Source organism: Eleutherodactylus coqui, chromosome 7, assembly GCF_035609145.1.
Source record: "Eleutherodactylus coqui strain aEleCoq1 chromosome 7, aEleCoq1.hap1, whole genome shotgun sequence".
Lineage (NCBI taxonomy): Eukaryota > Metazoa > Chordata > Amphibia > Anura > Eleutherodactylidae > Eleutherodactylus > Eleutherodactylus coqui.
The window spans coordinates 96,611,627-96,632,040 of NC_089843.1; positions in this window are offsets into that span (position 1 = coordinate 96,611,627).

Below are 20,414 nucleotides of genomic sequence, written 5' to 3' on the forward strand. Positions count from 1 at the left end.
CTGGGTTCATCCTGGTTTCTGTTTTCTATACAAAAGGCTGCATAGGCACGAAAGCCAGGATGGGATCTGAACAGAACCATAGGGGTCAATAAGGGAGACAGAAACCTGTTTGATCTCCATTGTTTTGTCCCTGGATAAACAAAGGCAAACAAAGTTTTTTTTTCTATCCAGTTTAGAAAACAGACAAGGATGGAATCTATTTGAGATGGAGGCCAAAGAGTTCTCTATTTCACATATTGACCCCTATTGTTCCATTCTAGTTTTCATCCCATGCAGTTTTTTTGCATAGAAGACAAAAACCATGACAGAACCAGTGATCGATTGAAAAATACAACTTCTGAAAAGATTGTTTATTGCAACTGGTGAGCCTGCACTCCATACACAGCCTACAAAGAAATGAAGCAACCTGGTAAATTCTTAATTAAAAATTTGAAATTGTTTTGAGTAAATAGTCCGTATACAGTCTTAGGCTGGCTGCACAAGGCCGTGACCCCAGAGACCCCAATACTTACCTGCGGATCCGGCTTCTTCCGTCCCACATGACGCTTCGGCGCGCATGCGAAATAGAGCGCGTGACGCGACACAGTGTCATGTGACACGCCCACAGCATCACATGACACGCCGGCCGCGTCATATGACGCGGCTGGCGGTGGGCAGGGAAGCAGTTTCACGCTATCTTCCGCTGTGCTACAGTGGAAGATAGCGTGATGGATGGCTTCCATTGACTGCAATGGAAGCCGTCCGCGCGTACACCTGTGGCAAATAGAGCATGCCGCGAGTGAGGTCGGGTGATTTCATGGTGCGGAATTCCGCGATGGAATTCCGCACCGTGAGCATTGAACTATTAGGTTCAATAGTACCTAATAGCTGCGGGCAACGAGCCCTCAATACAGTCCTATGTGTCTCCATGGTCACATCATACAGCCCTGCTCTCTTTCATGTGTCGCCTATTTCTTTCTAAACTAACAGATGTATCTTAGTAGATGGAAAAGGACACAAGCATGGCAATTTGATTACTAGATCAAAGTACATTAGATTTTAGGGCATGTCATTTAGAGGGTTAAAAATAATTTTTCACACTTTTTTGAAACAGGGAATATAAAAATATTTATTTTGATGCCTGGAATTTAAAACTGCTATTATTTTTTTCAATGTACAACAATTAGCTTGGTAAGTCTTTGTGTGAACAATATTCACTACTCTCGCAAAACAATGTATAATGCCAAGAAACATTTATTATCTGCCGTATAAAACATACCGTTACCATGAAACCTATCTTTCTGAACAAGAACAACAGAATGTAATAACACCACTTTAAAAAATAAGTGATAATTTTCATTGTCTTATTTTGATTCATTCTTAGGCATCAAACTTGCTTTTTGACCTCTTGTTTATCCCTCACATTTCTCTGCTGTATATACTTTGCATGCTGCCTCTGTGACTTTTTTAACAATTCTTTTTACAGACTAATCATGACAGGGCAGCCCTGGTTCTTGCATAGGTTCATTAATGAACTTCCTGACTTCTGATATTATTTTGCATGTCAGAGGAGGTTCCTATACATTTTCAGACCAGTCTATGAGTTGTAACAGGGAAGTAGCACCAGAATTAATAGAAGATGTCTTTCTGAGATGCACAGAAAGATCTCCTAGGTCATCATCATTTCCATTCCTAAAGTCAACAGTCACTGGAGCACGAGAGTGTCTGAACGATCATTTCATTAAATGCATACCATGCTGAACGCTGGATGGTTGGCAACAGAGTATCTACTATAGCTTTCTTTTGATGTCTGAGGACCTGGAATGATTCATGCCATGGGCCTTCCACCTAAGAGTGTTTTACTTTGGTCTGAAACCAGCAAGGAAAGTACACTCCAACAATGTATTCTACTATCAGTCTTACGTTATGGAGGGTTTTGTCCTTAAAACATGTTTTTAAACCCATATACCGCAAATCCTATTTGCAGTTGTTAACCATTTTGAGTAACTCACTAGGCCAATTTTTAAGCTCTATAGAAAGTTCTCCTGCCCTTATGGCCTGCGTAATTATGTATTTCTATGCTTAATCTGCTGACAATTTCTACTGAGACTTAAGTGAGAGAGGGATCAATTTCCAGTTCTGTGGTATGGTCTAAAGAGTATAAAATTATTTAATTAAACCTTTTTTTTTTTGCAACATGTATCATAACTGTCAATGTTTTTTTCAGATTTTTAGATAAGTTTACATACATATCGCCAACAGAAGCATACCATTTTTTAAAACAAAAGAGCATGTAGGTTAGTTGGAAATTGCATAAAAATAAAACATTTTTACATGGCCATTTACCAAGCAAAGCCAAATTACAATCGAAAACATCTTTGAAAAATCTCCAGTCGAGCTGCAACATTTTAGCCCTCCTCATTTTTGAATATTGAAAGTCAGAAAATTTGACATGCCCTATATTCCATGGAATATTAGCTCTGCATATTAGCTGTAGACATGAAGAAAACAATAGACGATTGTTCCAGTAATTGCAAAATTGCTTCATTTTTTATTTTAGATGCCTTGGAACAATAATGAAGAATAGTGTTAAGTCCGTGCTGGACACCAAACACCTCATCCAGATTGGACTTAATAGGAGTCGCAAACTGGATGAAAATCTACCATAAATCCAAGCAATGCCAATGGGGATAAAATATTTACATTTTTCTGATATGAACACAGATAACATGAATATCAATATGAAAATAGTGTAGATATTCAATCCCTATCTATCCTAAGGTGACGATAGCTTTACCTAGGTGCAGCATGGAAATTATGGCAAACATTAGATGACATAGTATGATACCATAAATTTGATTTAAGAGATTAAATCAAACAGAGTTCAGACTAGACTCAGGTGTCAGACATCCCATCTAAGTTCAGACCAAACACAGTTCAAAGAAGGCTCAGACAAGACACAAACATGAGACATAAGCAGATAGAGATCTGACCAGCAAGCATTACCAAACCATAAAGAAGTCAGGAGAATAACTGTCACTCTCTGAAAAGAGGGGCTGAAATATAAGTGCACAGAGCAATGGTGATTGGCTGGCTAGACAATCCCTCTTACAGCCAACCCAATCAGCCGACACCTGCAGAGTTGTGCTCCTGTCAGTGTAGAGCATCACAATAAAGACACACCGCAAAAAATAGGTTGTGAAGGCAGACATGGTCTCTGAGTTTAAATATTCTCATATATTCTCCTATAAACTGACCAAATAATTGTAATAGTATAAAAGATCGCCAGAAAAAAACTGCTGGGCTGGAGTTTTCTCTGATGACTTTTTATACTGTTTGTGACCAAGGTTGTATGGCCCTGGGTATCTCCGTTGCCACTCTCCCAGCTTCCTGACATCTGGTGGGATCATTTTCCTGGGACGATTTCTGAAGGTTAAGCTGGACTTTAGGTGTTGAGACCTGTCATCCGATGGGGTCCCCATACCAGATGAGTCCATTCCTATATTGCTTTTTACCATACCATTATTTACATATTGACCATTCTTCAGAGCGCAGATCTATGAATAAGACCTAATGCAGATGGTCAGATTTTTGCTGCAGAATTCGGAGCTGGCGTCTGCCTCCGGATTCCGCAGCAATAATAAGCCTTCATAGCATGCTATGGAAAAATGATTCTTCATGCACACGAGCAGAAACCAATTGTGGTTTCCGCTCGCGGATGAAAAGTTACAGCATGCTCCATTTTCCTGTGATTCCTGCATGGACAGCTTACATTAAAGTCAATGGAAGCCATCGGATCTGTGTCCCATCTGCAATTGCTGAAAAGCAGGAGTTTAAAAAAAAAATCTGTATTGCGCATGTCTCACAGCGAGCCGTGCAGACCATCCACAGCACAGACAAAGAAGACATGGACAGGTACATAGGGTCGCCGGCCATGGGCACAGGTGGATTTCGTGTGGGATTACTCATGCTGAATCCGTGCGTGCCCATGTACATTCGACCTAATTGTAATGGTATTTGCATTTTTCTTTATACAATAGAACTAAACAAATGTTAGGAAAAAATATTATTCTACGTATATGCTTAAAATAAATCTACCTGTGCTACATGTGAAGCAGTGATTCAAGCAATGCACTTCTGATATGCTGAAATGTGACTTTTCAAAGGTCATTAATAAACACATTTTTTACAGTTCCCTGGTGCCATGGAAATAGGATATTTTAGGCAGTGATTTGAAAGTGGTCGGCTTGTAACTGGCCCATAGGGAATACATGTTTTTATCTCAGTGATATCGCTATTTCTCAATTGTCCTTACTACTAAGTAAAAAGTTCTGCTTTTATAAATAATAATTACGGACTCTATTTTGTTACACACCCTCCTGCTTAACATTTAATTACAGTAATGGATAAGACTGGAAATCCTGAGCATATCAGTAATGTCCTTGACACTAATTGTAGAATATCACTTTACATCAGCTGAATGCTAAATATATTGCCTTTGGGTTGTGCCTGGCTGTTATGAATCGAGATAAAATATGAATTCAAATGCTATCAAGCAAAAGTAAAACATATCAGTCCAATAGTTTGTATTTTAATTTTCTTTTAAGTATATTAGAAGTGACAAAATAGATGATAAAGACGTGGATTCATGTAGGTCAGGTCACATTTCAAAGCTCTTTTGTATCATTCAATGGAGTCAAATAAATGAACTGGCTGTGACATTGCTAAAACGTATAGGAGAAGTGACAATTTTACATTCCTGACTAACCTGCCGTTAGCATAAGCCATATTAACAGTAAATATGAACTGACTTGTAAATAAAAATGACATGAGCTGTCAGATGTAATTAGTTATAAACTAGTCAAACTCTGACTAACAGAGTCTAATGAGACCTTGAAATAACCAAAAATAAAATGAAATGATAAGCAGGGATTTCACATCCTGTACAAAGCAGGTGACAACCATTTCCTTTGCAAAACATTCAATACATTGCAAAGTTTATATCATACATAAAGTGTTTTCAGGTAAATTAGTATATGGAGTCGAGGTCAGAGAACACAGAAGTCAGACATACCAGGTAAAAAGGCAGGAAGTCAGAACCGAGGTTTACACTACAGAGGCTTTGTCACAATGGCTAATGAGACTGATTGATTAAGCATCCTCCATGCTTAATATACCGAATATAGTTGGGGGTGAATGGTGATTGGTGAGGGGCAGAATAGAGGAGTGCATGCTGACCTTTTGAAAAAAGGGGCAGAAGCATACACAATCCCTACAGGCAGACACCAGGGAACCAGCAGTGGAGCAGACAAAGCATGCAGCACGTAGAGGGTGACGATGTCCAACCACTGTCCCAAGAGCAGGTGAACAAGGGAAGTGACACACTATGACACACTGCAATCATGATCACTATTTGTACAAGCTAAATGACTACTTTATTCGAGACACCTTCCCTTTCACAATTGGAGCTTCCCTGTATAGAAATTAGACCTGTGGCCCACCGAGTGCAGCATAAAATCAGTGGCTTGGATAAATTTCAGTGTTAATCTGAGAGTGGGAAAATTGAGTAATGCGAGCAACTTCCAATGAGGCATAGTCATCCATATCTGCAATTATACCTGGAAACTGGTTAAGGCAGCATAAATGCAGCCCTAAGCTCTCGCTCATGACCTGAAGGTTGTGGATTCAATGCATGGTGCAGGTAGCTGGCTCAAGGTTGACTCAGCCCTCCATCCTGAGTACCCAACTTGTTTGGGGGTAAAACATAACTGGGCAACGTAATGGCAAATCACCCCCCAAAAACAGTCCACCAAGATAACGTCACAATGTGACGTCACCCTAGGAGTAAGTCATGACTTGGTGCTTGCACCAGGGGACTTTACCTTACCTAACTTTTCATCCTTGTTTCATTTGTCACCATAGCAAGAGATATTTTATAAAATCAAGCTGAGGCATGTATACTAGAAACTGGTAAAATGGTGAACTGTGTAGTAAATTATATACAAATACTGCACAGGCCACTTCACATGATGACAATTGTATGCAAGTTTCTGGAGATCAAAAGGGTCCAACCAAACAAGTCACTTGCCTAGTAGAGATGAGCGAGCACCAAAATGCTCGGGTGCTCGTTACTCGGGACGAAATTATCGCGATGCTCGAGGGTTCGTTTCGAGTAACGAACCCCATTGAAGTCAATGGGCGACCCGAGCATTTTTGTATATCGCCGATGCTCGCTAAGGTTTTCATTTGTGAAAATCGAGGCAATTCAAGAAAGTGATGGGAACGACGCAGCAACCGATAGGGCAGGAGAGGGGCTACATGTTGGGCTGCATCTCAAGTTCCCAGGTCCCACTATTAAGCCACAATAGCGGCAAGAGTGCCCCCCCCCCGCACTGTCAGCATAAAGATCGTTCTCCTCTGCCACAGCAGTAACAGCTGTGGCAGAGAAGAACGATGTTAGCCCATTGAATTCAATGGAGCCGGCAATACAGCAGGTTCCACTGAAAGCAATGGGCTGCCGGCGTGCGTGGGATGAATTGTCGGGAAGGGCTTAAATATAGAAGCCCTTCCCTGCAATTCATCCAGAAATGTGTAAAAATAAAAAAAATATACCGTATATACCGGCATATAAGGCGACGGGGCGTATAAGACGACCCCCCAACTGTCACCTTATACGCCGGGAATACAGGGGAGCAAAAAATAAAAATCATTACTCACTTCCCCCGGCGTTCTGCGGCGCTGCTGCAGGATGTCGCTCCCTCCTGGTCCCCGGCAGAGCATTGCTTTCTGGACGCAGGGCTTGAAATCCTTGCCTCCAGAAAACACACGTGCCTTCAGCCAATCACAGCCAATGACAATGATGTCATTGAATGGCTGTGATTGGCTGACGGCGTGTGTTAGCTAATCACAGTAGCTTTCTGGAGGCGGGGATTTCAAGCCCTGCGTCCAGAAAGCAATGCTCTGCCAGGGACCAGGAGGGAGCGACAGCCTGCAGCAGCGCCGCAGAACGCCGGGGGAGGTGAGTAATGATTTTTTTTTTTGACACTTTCTTTTTTTTGTATTACCGGCGTATAAGACGACCCCCGACTTCAGAGCAGATTTTTCGGGGTTCAAAAGTCGTCTTATATGCCACTATATACTTACCTTGTCCCGGCAGACGGAGTTCAGCGCGGCCGGCCTACAGTGGGTGTGAAGGGGGTGTGAGTCAGACCTGCCCCCTGATTGGCTCAGCGCTGAGTCTGACTCACACCCCCTTCACACCCACTGCCGGCCGCCGCGGCTGAACTCCGTCTGCCGGGACAAGGTAAGTATATATATATATATATATTTATTTTAACACATTTCTGGATGAATTGCAGGGAAGGGCTTATATATTTAAGCCCTTCCCGACAATTCATCCCGCGCATGCCGGCAGCCCGTTGCTTTCAATGGAACCTGCTGTATTGCCGGCTTCATTGAATTCAATGGGCAAACATTGTTCTTCTCTGCCACAGCTGTTACAGCTGTGATAGAGAAGAATGATTTGTCTTCTATATCTGCTGCCGCTGGCCCCATTGAGCGCATATAGAGAAGAGAACAGGAATCGCAGATCGCAGATAGGTGCGATCTGCGATTTCTATGGCCTGAGAAGGACCGTTGGGGTTCTTGAAGCCTAAAATCACTCCAAACGCTCTCCCTATAGCAGCTCCGGCATCAACAGCCCTTTCCCTGAACTATGTCAGGATGCATCTGTGGCGAGCCGTGGGCGGGCAGATTTTAATACTCGGGTGACACCTGATCTCGCCAGCCACTCACTGCAGGGGGGTGGTATAGGGCTTGAACGTCGCAGGGGGAAGTTGTAATCCCTTCCCTGTCTTTCTATTGGCCAGAAAAGCGTGCTAACGTCTCAGAGATGAAAGTGAAAGTAACTCGAACATCGCGTGGTACTCGTCACGAGTAACGAGCATCTCGAACACCCTAATACTCGAACGAGTATCAAGCTCGGACGAGTACGCTCGCTCATCTCTATTGCCTAGTAAAAAATTGCATGTGGTATAAAATCATTTTTTTCTCTAAATAAAATAAAAAGGAAGACTCCCCCTCCTAAATATTTAATTAAAGAACATTTAATTCTAAAATAAAACGCTTTGTGGATTAAGGTAACAGACGTTAACTGGAAGCTAATATTTGGCAGTCATTACATAAAACTGTATTGTCTACCTTCCCGGTCCCAATATATCTTAAAGCAAACCTCCAGTTTTAGAACAAAATTGTCCTGGGATGAGAGGGGTTTGCTGTATATTACCTGCAGTAGTTCTTTTCTGCTGTCCATTCAATCTGCCACTTTTGTAGGCCATTCAAGATGGCCCCTGCAATTTTCTATTTAATTTATGTACCCTGTGCACAGCTTTCCAATAGGCCAGTGTTGATAATGTGACCTGCTCTGGCCAATCAGGGAAAAGGTATAGTGCATTGGTAGTCTAACACTACAAATGCACTATGGGAATTAGGTAGTCTAAAGATTGCATCAGCCACCCTGGACTGCCAAATGAGATCTGAAACCAGCAGATGAGATGGACAGCAGAGCAGAACAAGCCCAGGTAATATACCACCAGAAATTTGTCCCAAAACTGGATGGTCGCTCTGAGTGGCAACTAAACTTATAGTTTAAGTGTCAATTTTCATAATAGTTTTGGCAATCTAATGAGATGCTCAGCTGCTGTACATGTTACTGTAATCTTTAGGACCCTCCTTGGTAAAGGTAAGCTTTAATAACTCTCTGTCAAATATGTCCACTTAATCTCCCCATATAGATGTATGCTTGATTTGGCTAAGTGTGCATGTGTTTTCTTAATCTGAAGAGGAGAGTAAACCACAGATAGACACCGCTAGTGGCAGCTTACATTATATCTCTTGAAAACAAAAGGATTAGGCATTTTAAATTCAACATCCCCAATCTTTTTTTACCCAACACCTGCCAAACGAATGTTGCCCAAAAATCTAACATACATTAAATGGTTGGCTGGCCCTGCCAAAATTGGAAGGTTCTGCTAATTTAAGTTTAATGTGTATAGCCACATGAACTGCTTAAAAATATTTTTGTACATTAACAAACCATCCTAAATTTGCTCTTTATGAAATATATAATTCAATTATAGCATCAAAACTATATTAGAGAAGAAAGTTAAATATTCAGGAATGTAATATTATTAAGAACGTAGGTATTTATGGATTGGACGTCTCAAATAGTACATGGAAATTAAATCCAGCATTGCATTTCCTTAGAGATCATTTTACATTAAAACTATTTATAATAGAATATATGGTAATAAGCACAATTCTAAGTAGACATAATTTAACTCAGATGTAGTATGATTCAATCCCTTTTATAATGAGCAGAATGCAAAAATGAAGCTTGTCTGGTACATTTTAACAGTTCAGTATGCCTGAAAACTAGCCTGCAACACATTAGCACATTGAAAATGTATTTCTTGCTCGTTTGCTCAGTCGCCAGTGATTTCATTACTTTGTCATCTCTTCTTCCAATTGTGATTAAAAAAGTGAAATTGATATGTTGATTAAAATCTAAGGTTCCAAATAGGTGCAACTAGTATAATGAAAATATCTTATAAAACACATGCATCGTGTTTATAAAGAAATAGATAAAATAGCCCTTATGATTTTTTTTAAACAGTCATTCCAGGAGGCCCCCATAGATTGTAGTTACACATGCAGCAATGAAAAGACTGGAGAAAAAAATTGTTTTCCAATTATGAAAATATCTGATTCTCCCCAAATTTGTTACAGAGTTTTGAGTAAGGGCTTAGTCACACGGGCGCATCGCCGCCCGTACATGGGCGCCGATGCACCCGTGTGACTGAGCCCTTAGTGCAGGAAGAAGATGGCCGCACTTCAGGATGGACGACTCCCCTCAGCGCCAAAGAAAGAACACATGATCAACAATGAAGCCAGTCACATGTTCTTTCTTCCGGCGCTGCAGAGTACGGTCGTCTTCTTCCTGCAGTAACACGGTCACTGATGCGCCCGTGTGACTAAGCCCTAATATGCAATTTTCCCTACAAACAAAACATTACATAGCAGATGCCATGTGATGTTGACCATGTAAGAAGTCTTGAAGATGTCACACCTAATGTGATAGGCCTAAGGCTGGCAATTAACATTATAAGTCTGTCAGTCCAATGCTATCAGTTATTTTGCCCAACACCCCCACACGCATGCACATTTGGCTTGGCTGAGCATGCATATCCTCTGAATGTAGAAAAGGAACTGGCTGAATGTAGACACTTCTGTGGCAACGGCTTATCTAAAAGGATCAGACTGTTACGTCATTCACACTAACGAATTGGCGAAACTCCCGCGGAACTCGGAGCCAGTGGACAGAACTCATGGATGGACATAACACACTTACTGACAAATGCCCAAAACACAACCAAGCATACCCGCATGCATAAGCAGATGTAAACAGATATGATGTGAGATATTGGTACGTATTTTGGCCAAGATAGTTAAGCCTATGAGCCCACTTGAAGGGTCCGCATTGTCTCATGGGTCTTTATTCTAATGAGACAAGTTCCATAAAACCTGCCTGCATGCAGGGCGATCAGCCCGACAGGGACGGCCCCACGTTGAAACCTAGGGACGTACCTAGACCTAGATGACAAATGAAACACAGCAGGACTGAACATAGCTTACACCAACACACCACAAATTTGCATACAACATCAAACATCATGCACCCTGAACAGGACTGTCTGCACTTCATGTCCAGCACCCTACAAAAACACACAGGAGCATGCCACTTTTTACACTGAATACACTGAACAAGCAGTGGAAAGCCCAGAAACCTCTAGAAGAGGATTTGGTATATATGAGCCACAGAACGGTGGTGATTGACTGGCTGGAGAAATCCACACCCAGCCAGCTCAATCAACCCCCATCTATGGGGTGCTGCACTGCGCTGGAACCTAACATAGACAGCTTAAATCTAGAGGTGAGCGAACATGCTCGTTTAGGATAATTACTCAATCGAGCATCATTCTTTTCGAGTAACTGCCTACTCAGGCGAAAAGATTAGGGGGGTGCCGGGGCGCGGTGGGGTGGAGCGGGGTGTAGTAGGGGGAAGAGGGGGGAGTTCTCTCTTTCCCCCTCCACTCCCCATCGCAACCCCCCGCTCATCCCCGGCACCCCCCGAATCTTTTCGCCTGATTAGGCAGTTACTCGAAAAAAGCGATGCTCGATCGAGTAATTGCTCTAAACGAGCATGTTTGCTCATCTCTATTTAAATCCAATTGCCAGATTCTTATATCTCCTGACATATGCCATCAGGAACCGCCAAATGCATGAGATAACTGTCCTGTTCTGCCGACACAGCTGGGTGCAGCTGATATACATATAAAAAAGTATGACCAGCCTAAATATTCTTCTGATCACCCCCTTTACATCTAACCTAAGATTTGTAGCATTTTTTTTTAAACGGAACCTATTAACTTATATAAGCAGCAAAAATTGAGTTTAGGGGCTCATAGGATGGGGGTCACTGAGGTTGGGTGTGTTTATATACTCACCTACCTTCCTGTTCCCATGCTGTCTGTCCTTTTAAGTCACCTCATGGCTACTGGCCAGTCTCCACAAGGGGAAATTTCACACCTCCTAATCCACAACAGCCTTTCACCCAGCCATGCAGAAACCTATTGTATACCAGCCAGGGCAATGCCCACAAAATAGCTACCTGGCTATCTTTTAATTTTGTAGAAAGCTCTGGTTTTTACTTAAATCCCTAATTATGTTATAAGGTGATTAAAAGGTCAGGTATTGACTTGTAGGAAAGCTACTGCTGAGGAATTATTATATCCCCTATTTGCATGCCAAATCTCCCAGAAAAGCATGGCATTGCCAGTTAAGTCTCCTCATGCCTATTAGTCGGTCTCCACAATAAGAAACTGCACCTCCCCTTGGACTCCCCCCCCCCAAAAAAAAAATAATATTAAGCTTACCCATTTTTAAAGTAAAAAAAAATCAATACAGGAAAAATAAACACATTTTTACCACTGCATCCATAAATGTCCAATCTATTAAAATAAGGCATTATTTATCCCACAGTGTATCACTTGTCTCTGAGATTTTTTTTTTTTTTTATAAAAAGTGATCAAAAAGTCATATGTTCCCCAAAATGATCCCATAATAAAACAAGCTTTCAGACAGCCATATCAATGAAAAAATAAAAAAGGTCTGGTGGTCAGGAGATGGCAACAGAAGCAATTTTTTAATAGATATTTTATTTTTTAAATAGAATTCAACAAAAAAACTATATAAATTTGGTATCGCCGTAATTGTACTGACCCACAAAATAAAGTTAACATGTCATTTTTGCTGCACTGTGTATGCCATAAAAACAAGAATCTCCAAAATCAATTGCATTTTTCCATTGACCCCACTTTCTAATGTTTAAAGGTTTTTCAGTAAATAATATAGTGTCATTGTAATACAAATCATCTTGCAAAAAAACTAGAAATAATTAAAGTTATGATTTTTTTTAAAGTGGGGAGGAGGAAGCAAAAAAGGAAAATGACCATGTTCTCAAGGGGTTAAGGCTAAACGCACACTATGTTTGTGGTGTATTATGGTTGTATGTAACAGGAACAGCAGCGCACTTATTGACATGCCCATAGACTTTTATGGCTAAAAGTATGTCTAAGGCTTTCTACACAAACATTTTTTTCTGCCATTTTTTTGGTGTATTGCACAAAATGCTATGAAATTCATGCATCATTTTTGAGCAACATTATTTGCTCAGAATTTAGTTTTATTTTTCAAATATTTTACATATGGTAAAACACATGTGGAAAAATGCCAAGCATACAGCCTGCTTCATTTTCTTTCTTGCACAAGTGTAAATTAAACTGAACTGCTTGCACCATATTTCCCATTGCCTTGCGGCTAACATCTGGCTGCGGAATTTTTTGCCTCATAAAAAACTACAGCATAATAAAAGAAAAACAGAATAAAAAAGTGATATTTGTCCAGAAATCTCTACTTGTGAAACCATTAGAGATATTATCTTTTCGGCTTACATTTGTGCGTGTTTAGATTCCCCGCCCCATCTCTGTTGAAATGCATACTTAACTGCACTTAATATCAATACATTGTGCATTTGTTTTACGGAAATCCCTAATTGTTTTTTTTTTTTTATCCAGATAACCCCTTTGCATAATGGCACCAAAGTTTACATAGCAACATTACAAACCTGATCACATATCAGTCCAGTCTATTTTCATCTAATGGATTAGCGCTTCCTGGTAATGTTTTTATTAATGCTATTAAATTAGATTATCGTTACATTTCAATAACTGAAATGATGGAGATTTGTTAGGCTAGATTCACACTTCCATTCATAATGGAAGCTACAACCTTTTGTCAGATGCTTTGTACAATGGACACTACCATTATCCAATGAACCCTATTGACTTATAATGGAATCCATTGGGTGCTGCCAAAGTGCCCATGATTTTCAAGGGGAATATAGTGCTGCATCCAGTGATATGTTTACTGCCTAAAATTACAGAATCTGCTACGGACATTCTAAACGGAGCCTCTATGCAAATGTGAATGGAGTCTTAGTAAACCAGGTTGCAATGCTTTATTTAACTTTTATTTAGATTGGATGTTGCAGTTAAATCACTACATATATAAAAGAAACGTCCTATGAATCTTTGTAAAACAGTTTTTAGTGGCTCAAAACAACAATTTCATTTTCAAGCCTGTGAGAACACATCTAGGGGAACAAGTGATATATACTGAAGCATGAAGAATAATTTGCCTTATATTTTAGAGCAGTGAACAGAAGTATAATTAAAGGTGAACTCTTCAGACAATTTAATAAGCTGATTTTAAATAGGAATAAAGCATCTCGTTCATGCCTTACATTATAAGTATTGAGAAGTGATTTATAATTGTTTCTGTCAAAATCTATGAAGCGGAGGTAATAAATGTGGCACCTGTAGAATATCAATAAATCCTGTTAAATAGTTGCGATGAAACTCATTAACATTAAGTTATTATCTTTTAATGCAGTCATTGATGCCCATGTTTTATTTTAACATGGCCAATAGGATTGCATGGTCTCAACTTATATTCTAATTCCCTGCAGATGTTCACGTGTAAAGAATCTTCTCCATCAAGATTGTGTGGTTTTTGGAAATTGAGTTCCTATTGATAAGTGATGTCAGAATGTGGAGATATGTTTTTATAACTGCTTTTAACTAAGAGGTGAAATAGACTTTGCAAATGATCTCCTTCATTGATTATCTGCAATGCAAAGCACTCCAACTAACTGAGAATATAGACCATGATCAATTGAGTTTAACATTCCCAATTTCTATTGCCTTAACATGCATAAGTTTTAACAAGCGGTTGGCCATGTTTGCAGTCATCTCTTCACTAAAATCAACATCCTCACTCTGTATTCTTTGCTTCAGTAGGGATCATGGCTGTTGGACCTCAGTTGATTACAGCCTATTCATATAATGCATATCTGACAGATATATAACTAAAGCTTATAAACAAAACCAATTTAAATAACATTTGCTCTTATTCATTGAAGTGGTCTTCTTCAGTGACAAGTTACAAAATAAGTTGTCATCATATAGTTGCACAACAATTATTTGTCTCTTTGAATTTGAGCTACAGTAGTTTACATGTCAAAAAGTGTAATTCTTGCTGACCAAAATATAAAAACCACTGAAATATAGTCAGATTAGATAATTCTTTTTCTAGAAATTCATATTTCACTGAGAGCAAGAAAAGATAAAATATACCCTTTATTAAAGAGAATAGTTAAAGGATAAATAAAGAAACTCAGTGTCATATGTAATTTGTTATTGCAGCCCTAACAGCAAAGAAACATTCTCTTATATCCACATACTCTCTCCAATTGAATTCAATTGTATTGGTTATGTGGGGACTAGAGTTGATCGAACATACTCTGCCGAGCTTGATACTTGTTCGAGTATTAGCGTACTCGATGGTGATCATTACTCAAACAAGCATCAAGCTGTGTTCGACCCTGCCCCAGTTTTTGGCTCCTCCCCACTGTGTCGTGCCTGTTTTTGCCCCTCCCGGCCGCGACGCAGCACGTGTCATTGGCAAATTTTTTGTCTGGCAGGAGAGAGAGAGAGAGAGAGAGAGAGAGAGAGAGAGAGAGAGAGAGAGAGAGTGAAAAAAGAGAGACAGACGAACCTAGAAAAAAAAAAGCTCGGCACCCGGTGTCCCACATACAAAACTGCTCGAGTCTCCCATTGTAGTCAATGGGCTTCGTTACTCGAGTAGAGCTCTTGAATTTTACGAAAAGCTCCACTTGAATAACGTGGACTCAAGCATTTGGGTGCTCGCTCATCTCTAGTGGGGACCCTTATAGCAGCACAATTTTCAGTAATATTATATACAACCCCACATGTTTTGAGTATATATTGTCTCCTTGTGGTCCATCATGCAATTAAATACACCATTTGCAGGGCACTTTTGTCGTAGAATACTCCACCGACCTACTGTGGCATTTACTTTAACCCCCTAGTGACCACCCCATAGACTTTTTACGTCCTGGTTTTGGGGGCTTTTATCGCAGGGCCGTGAAAACACGCTTCTTCTGGGGATTAAAGTGCTGCAGGCTGTGGGCGTGACAGCTCCATGCTGTAAGCTGCCGAAGGTAGCTGCCAACCTGGAGCTGTCATAGGGGAGAGTGCGGGAAGCTCCCCCTCCTCCAGTAATGTGATCAGCATTATCCAATGGATATTGCTGATCACATAAAAGTAAACAGAAAGTTTCAGCTATGCTCGTGGATCAGATCCATGAGGGCAGCTGAGCGTACTTACCCCCGTCCTCTACGGTGTCCAGCGGTGATCTGGTCCAGAAAGGACCTAATGCCACCTTCTATTTTAGTTTGTATACAGGTAGGTATTCTGAAGTCTCCTTGCTTGTCTCCGTACTTGGCAAAATCAAATGTTTATTGAGCATAAAATACAAAACAAAATTACCCCAGGGTAAAATAACACATTGGATTATTATTACTTCTGTTTAACGTGTGGTTAGGTTAAGGGTTTTATCAATACTGTTTCTGGTGTGCCCAAAACATCCCATGCACAGAGATATTAAAGAAGGTATACATGGTATGCAGCAACATGACAATATACAAACAACCACCACCCCCTTCTATGCCTTAGCTGCACTGTTTCCTTAGCTGGTGGGAAACCAAAAAGGAGGAATGCAAAGACTACGGCAGTTATTCCGCATGCTATAAAGGATTAAATTTTCATTTTTCCTCTGGGGTGCAGCTAGTTTCTTGCAATGTGAGGCATGTATCCAATTTGTCTTTCCTTCCAGCTTCACTGAAGTGATGGTCGTGAGGAGGACTTCGTAAGGGCCGTCAAATCTGGGTTCCAGCACTCTCCTCACGTGCCTCCGGATGACAACCTAATCTCCAGGCTGCAGGTTATGTGTACCTTTAAGAGAATTAGGATCTGGAATAGGAGAGAACACTTGGTCATGTGTTACTTTCAGACGTTTGCTTAGAGACTGTACAAAGTCAGTCAGTGTCCCAAACTGTGCCTGCAGTTGTTGAGGATAGTACAGGCCCAGTCTTGGCACACTGCCAAACAAAATTTCATAGGGAGACAATCCTGTCTTTCTATTAGGTATGTATCTAACTTAGAAAATGGCTAATGGAAGGCACTCAGTCCAAAGTTTGCCCGTTTTCTTCATTGCCTTTTGTATTTTTAATTTCAGCGTACCATTCATCCTTTCTACTTTCCCACTACTTTGTGGATGGTAGGGTGTGTGAAAGGCCTGGGATACACCCAGAGCAGACATGATGTGCTGCATTATTTCACCTGTGAAGTGTGTACCTCTGTCTGAGTCAATCACTTCCGGTACCCCATATCTGCAGATTACCTCATTCATGAGCTACTATGCAGTTACCTGTGTGGTTAGCCTTGGTAACAGCATAGGCCTCAACCCAACCTGAAAAGACATAAACAACAAGCATATATTCATACTTCCCAACAGGTGGGAGCTGAATGTAGTCAATTTGCAATCTCTGAAATGGGTATAGTGACCTAGGCAAGTGTTTTTGTGGCACCTTTACCTTCTGTCCTGGGTTGCTTATGGCACAGATAATGCAGGATTGGACAAATGATGCAGCAGCTACAGAGAATCCAGGAGCCATCCATCCTCATTCAAGCATCAACATCATTGCTGCTTTTGATAGGTGCATCTTTCCATGCATTAGCTGAGCCATCATGGGCTACAGGGATCGTGGTAGGCAAGTTCTATTGACTGTTTGCCATACACCGTCCTGTTCTGTCACTCCCATCTTAGTCCATTTATCCTTTTCTTCCTTGCTGGCTTGTAACTATAAAGTCTTTAACATATCAATGTCCAAATCACTGTCTCTGACTTGGCTGTCAATATCTTCTTTTCTTCTTTCTTCCATGGCTTGAGGGCTGCTGCCTTTGCTGTGAAGTCTGCTATAGCGTTGCCTCTTGCTTCTCCAGTGTCAGCTTTGGTGTAAGCTTTCACCTTGAGGACTGCTACTTTTTCAGGTAGGAGTATGGCCTCCCTGAGACTCTGAACTTCCAGCACCATTCTTAATTGGCTGTTCATTTGAGGTAAGAAACTGTCTGGCCTTCCATACTGGGCCGTAATCATGAGCTATGCCAAAGGCGGGAATCAGTGTAAATGTTTGCCAACTTACTTTCTGCCACTCCACATACCTAAGTGAGGGCCTTCAGTTCTGCTCCTTGTGCTGAGACATGCGGAGGCAGTGCTTCTGCTTTTAGGACATCATGTTGTATGACCACTGCATATCCGGTATGGAATCATCTATCCTCACCCTGGTACCTGGAAGCATCTACAAAAAGCTCAAAATGTGCATTGTCAAGAGGAGTTTCAGTAACTGTTTCAAAATCTGCAGTTTCTTGTTGCATCAATGCTAGGAAATCATGGTGATGTTCTACTTTGGATAACTCAGAATCTTGTTGCAAAGAATTTAAAAATAACTGATCTGCAGTACCTAGATCACCTATGTCAATCCCTCCCCCATTTGAACCAGGGTACTTAATTGGAAGAAGAGTAGCCAGCTTCAAAGTAGTGTACAGCTGGAAAGAGATGTTAGGGGGCATAAGAAGGCCACATTGTGATCTGATTTAACATGCCAAAGACAAATGTTTAGGTTCGACCTGTGTCAGTGTGCTCTGAATGTCATGACGGGTGAGGACCACTAGAAAGACCAATTCAAAGGATTTGTTAACCATTGCTTGTACTGCTGCCACCGCATGGACACATCAGGGAGCTCCCTGAGCCACTTGATCCAGACACATGGAGTAATATCCAACTAGTTGTGGTCGCCCTCCATGTTTTTGTGTCAATACTACTGTTGCATGGCCAGAGAGCTCAGTGCAGAAGAGGGTGAAAGGTAAAGTGTAGTTGGGAATTCCCAAGGCTGGAGAGCTGAGCATAGAGAGTTTTAAAGTGTGGAAGTTGTCAGTTGCTTCAGAAGTTAGAGAGGATGGAGTGATTGAGAGACAGTCATAGAGTGGTTGCATGAGAGAGGAGGCCGAGCCAATCTATGGACAGCAATAGAAGACAAGACCTAAAAAGGTGCAGAGTTTGGCAACAGAGGAAGGCACAGGAAAAGCCTGGATAGCAGCCTTCCATTCCTCTGTCAGATGTCTGGTTCCTTGAGCCAGGCAATGACCTAAGAAAACAACCATTGCTTTGCAAAGCTGAAGTTTTTCCTTCAAGGCTTTGGAGCCATTTTCTGCAAGAAAAATCAGCAGTGAGATGGTGGCCTGTTGACAGGCTTCTAGATTAGGTGCACACAGTAAAAGATCATCAACATATTGCAGAAGTACCACCCCAGGTAGGAGGGGCCAACCCCGCATTACTGACTGGAGTGCCTGAGTGTACATGATTTGTGAGTTTTGAGCATACTGTTTACCTTTAAAAGTGAAGGCAAAAAGGTACTGGCAGTCGGGGTGAAGGGGCACACTAAAATAAACATTTGTTAAGTCCAACGCTGTGAAGTGTGTTGCGGTAGATGGTAACTGCACCTGTAAGGTGTGGGGATTGGGCACCAAAGGAGTGTCCAAAACCGTAACCTTGTTCACCTCGCAGAGGTCATGGAACATGCAGTAGGTGTCTGGTTGACCTTTCTGCGTCCTTTTCTTGACTGGAAAAAGAGGGATGTTAGCAGGAGAACGTATCACACACAAAGCCCCCATTTGAACCAAGTCGCCCACCTGTCCCCCAATTGCATCTTCTTGTGGGAAACTAAGAGGATACTGTTTGACTTGGGGGGGTGAAGGGGGGGGGGTGTATATCCTGGCTTCAGATATACCATCATAGGGGGTACATTCAATTTCCCTATGTCTGTCTTGGAGGTGGCGCACAATTTGTCAGAAACCACAGAAAGCTGAGTTTCTTCAGCAGCTGTCAGGGCAAACACATGAGTCGGATCCACCAAGAGAGCAATTAGTTTGCAAAATTATTCTGAGTTGGTACCTAAGTTCTCAACCTGTACCGAGTCTCCCCAATGCTTCCCCAGCCTTAAGGTGCCATTATATTTGCTTTGTATCTGAACCATCTGCCTGTAGAAAGGCATAGGTCTAGATATCGGATCCGGAAGTTGCTGTATTAGGGAAATATGTTCTTCGTCTATACTCAGCCAGCGCCAGAGTCTGTGGCACCTGTTGGGTAATCCTGGAGGAACTAACCACTGTTGTGGCTGCATTAAGGTCCTCGCCACTCCCTTCCATCTCCACCTTCAATGTCCCTGCACCACTTGACTTCTGGTCACCATGGGGTAAATTCCTACCATCCTGTAAGAGCGTGGAGCCCCACAAGCAAAACAGGTGTTTTTGCAGTCTGAGTTTTGTTGTACACACATCCTACAGGTCCAACCGGTTGGACCATTTGGAGCTGAGGGTTGTGCATATGGTGGTGGGTAGCGCATTGACTATCCTTGAATTTCGTCTAGTGTACTGGATCTAAAGTTCCACTTCCCCAATACCCTGCCTGTTTCAACAGTCTATCCATCCTCTTGCAGTAGCTTGTTTATCTTCTCTTTCTTCAACTATTTCTCTAGCTGTCTTCCACCGATGTGCATTTTTCCCATTTTCTTACTTGGGGTACTGTCTCTCCCTCTCTTCCTTTCTGTCTCTACTTCTTCCCACTTTCTAAAATGGGTTTCCAATCAAGCTGTCCATAAAAGAGAGCTTGATTTTATATGTGATCAGTGCTGGACAATCAGAGAACAGTGAACACTGCGCATTAGATAGCTAGACAATTATGACGGACATCTTGAATGGCTGAAAACATGATTTCAAACCAGTGAGTTGAGGGGACATAGGCAGAGAAGAACAACAAGGATGTATTATATACCTTTC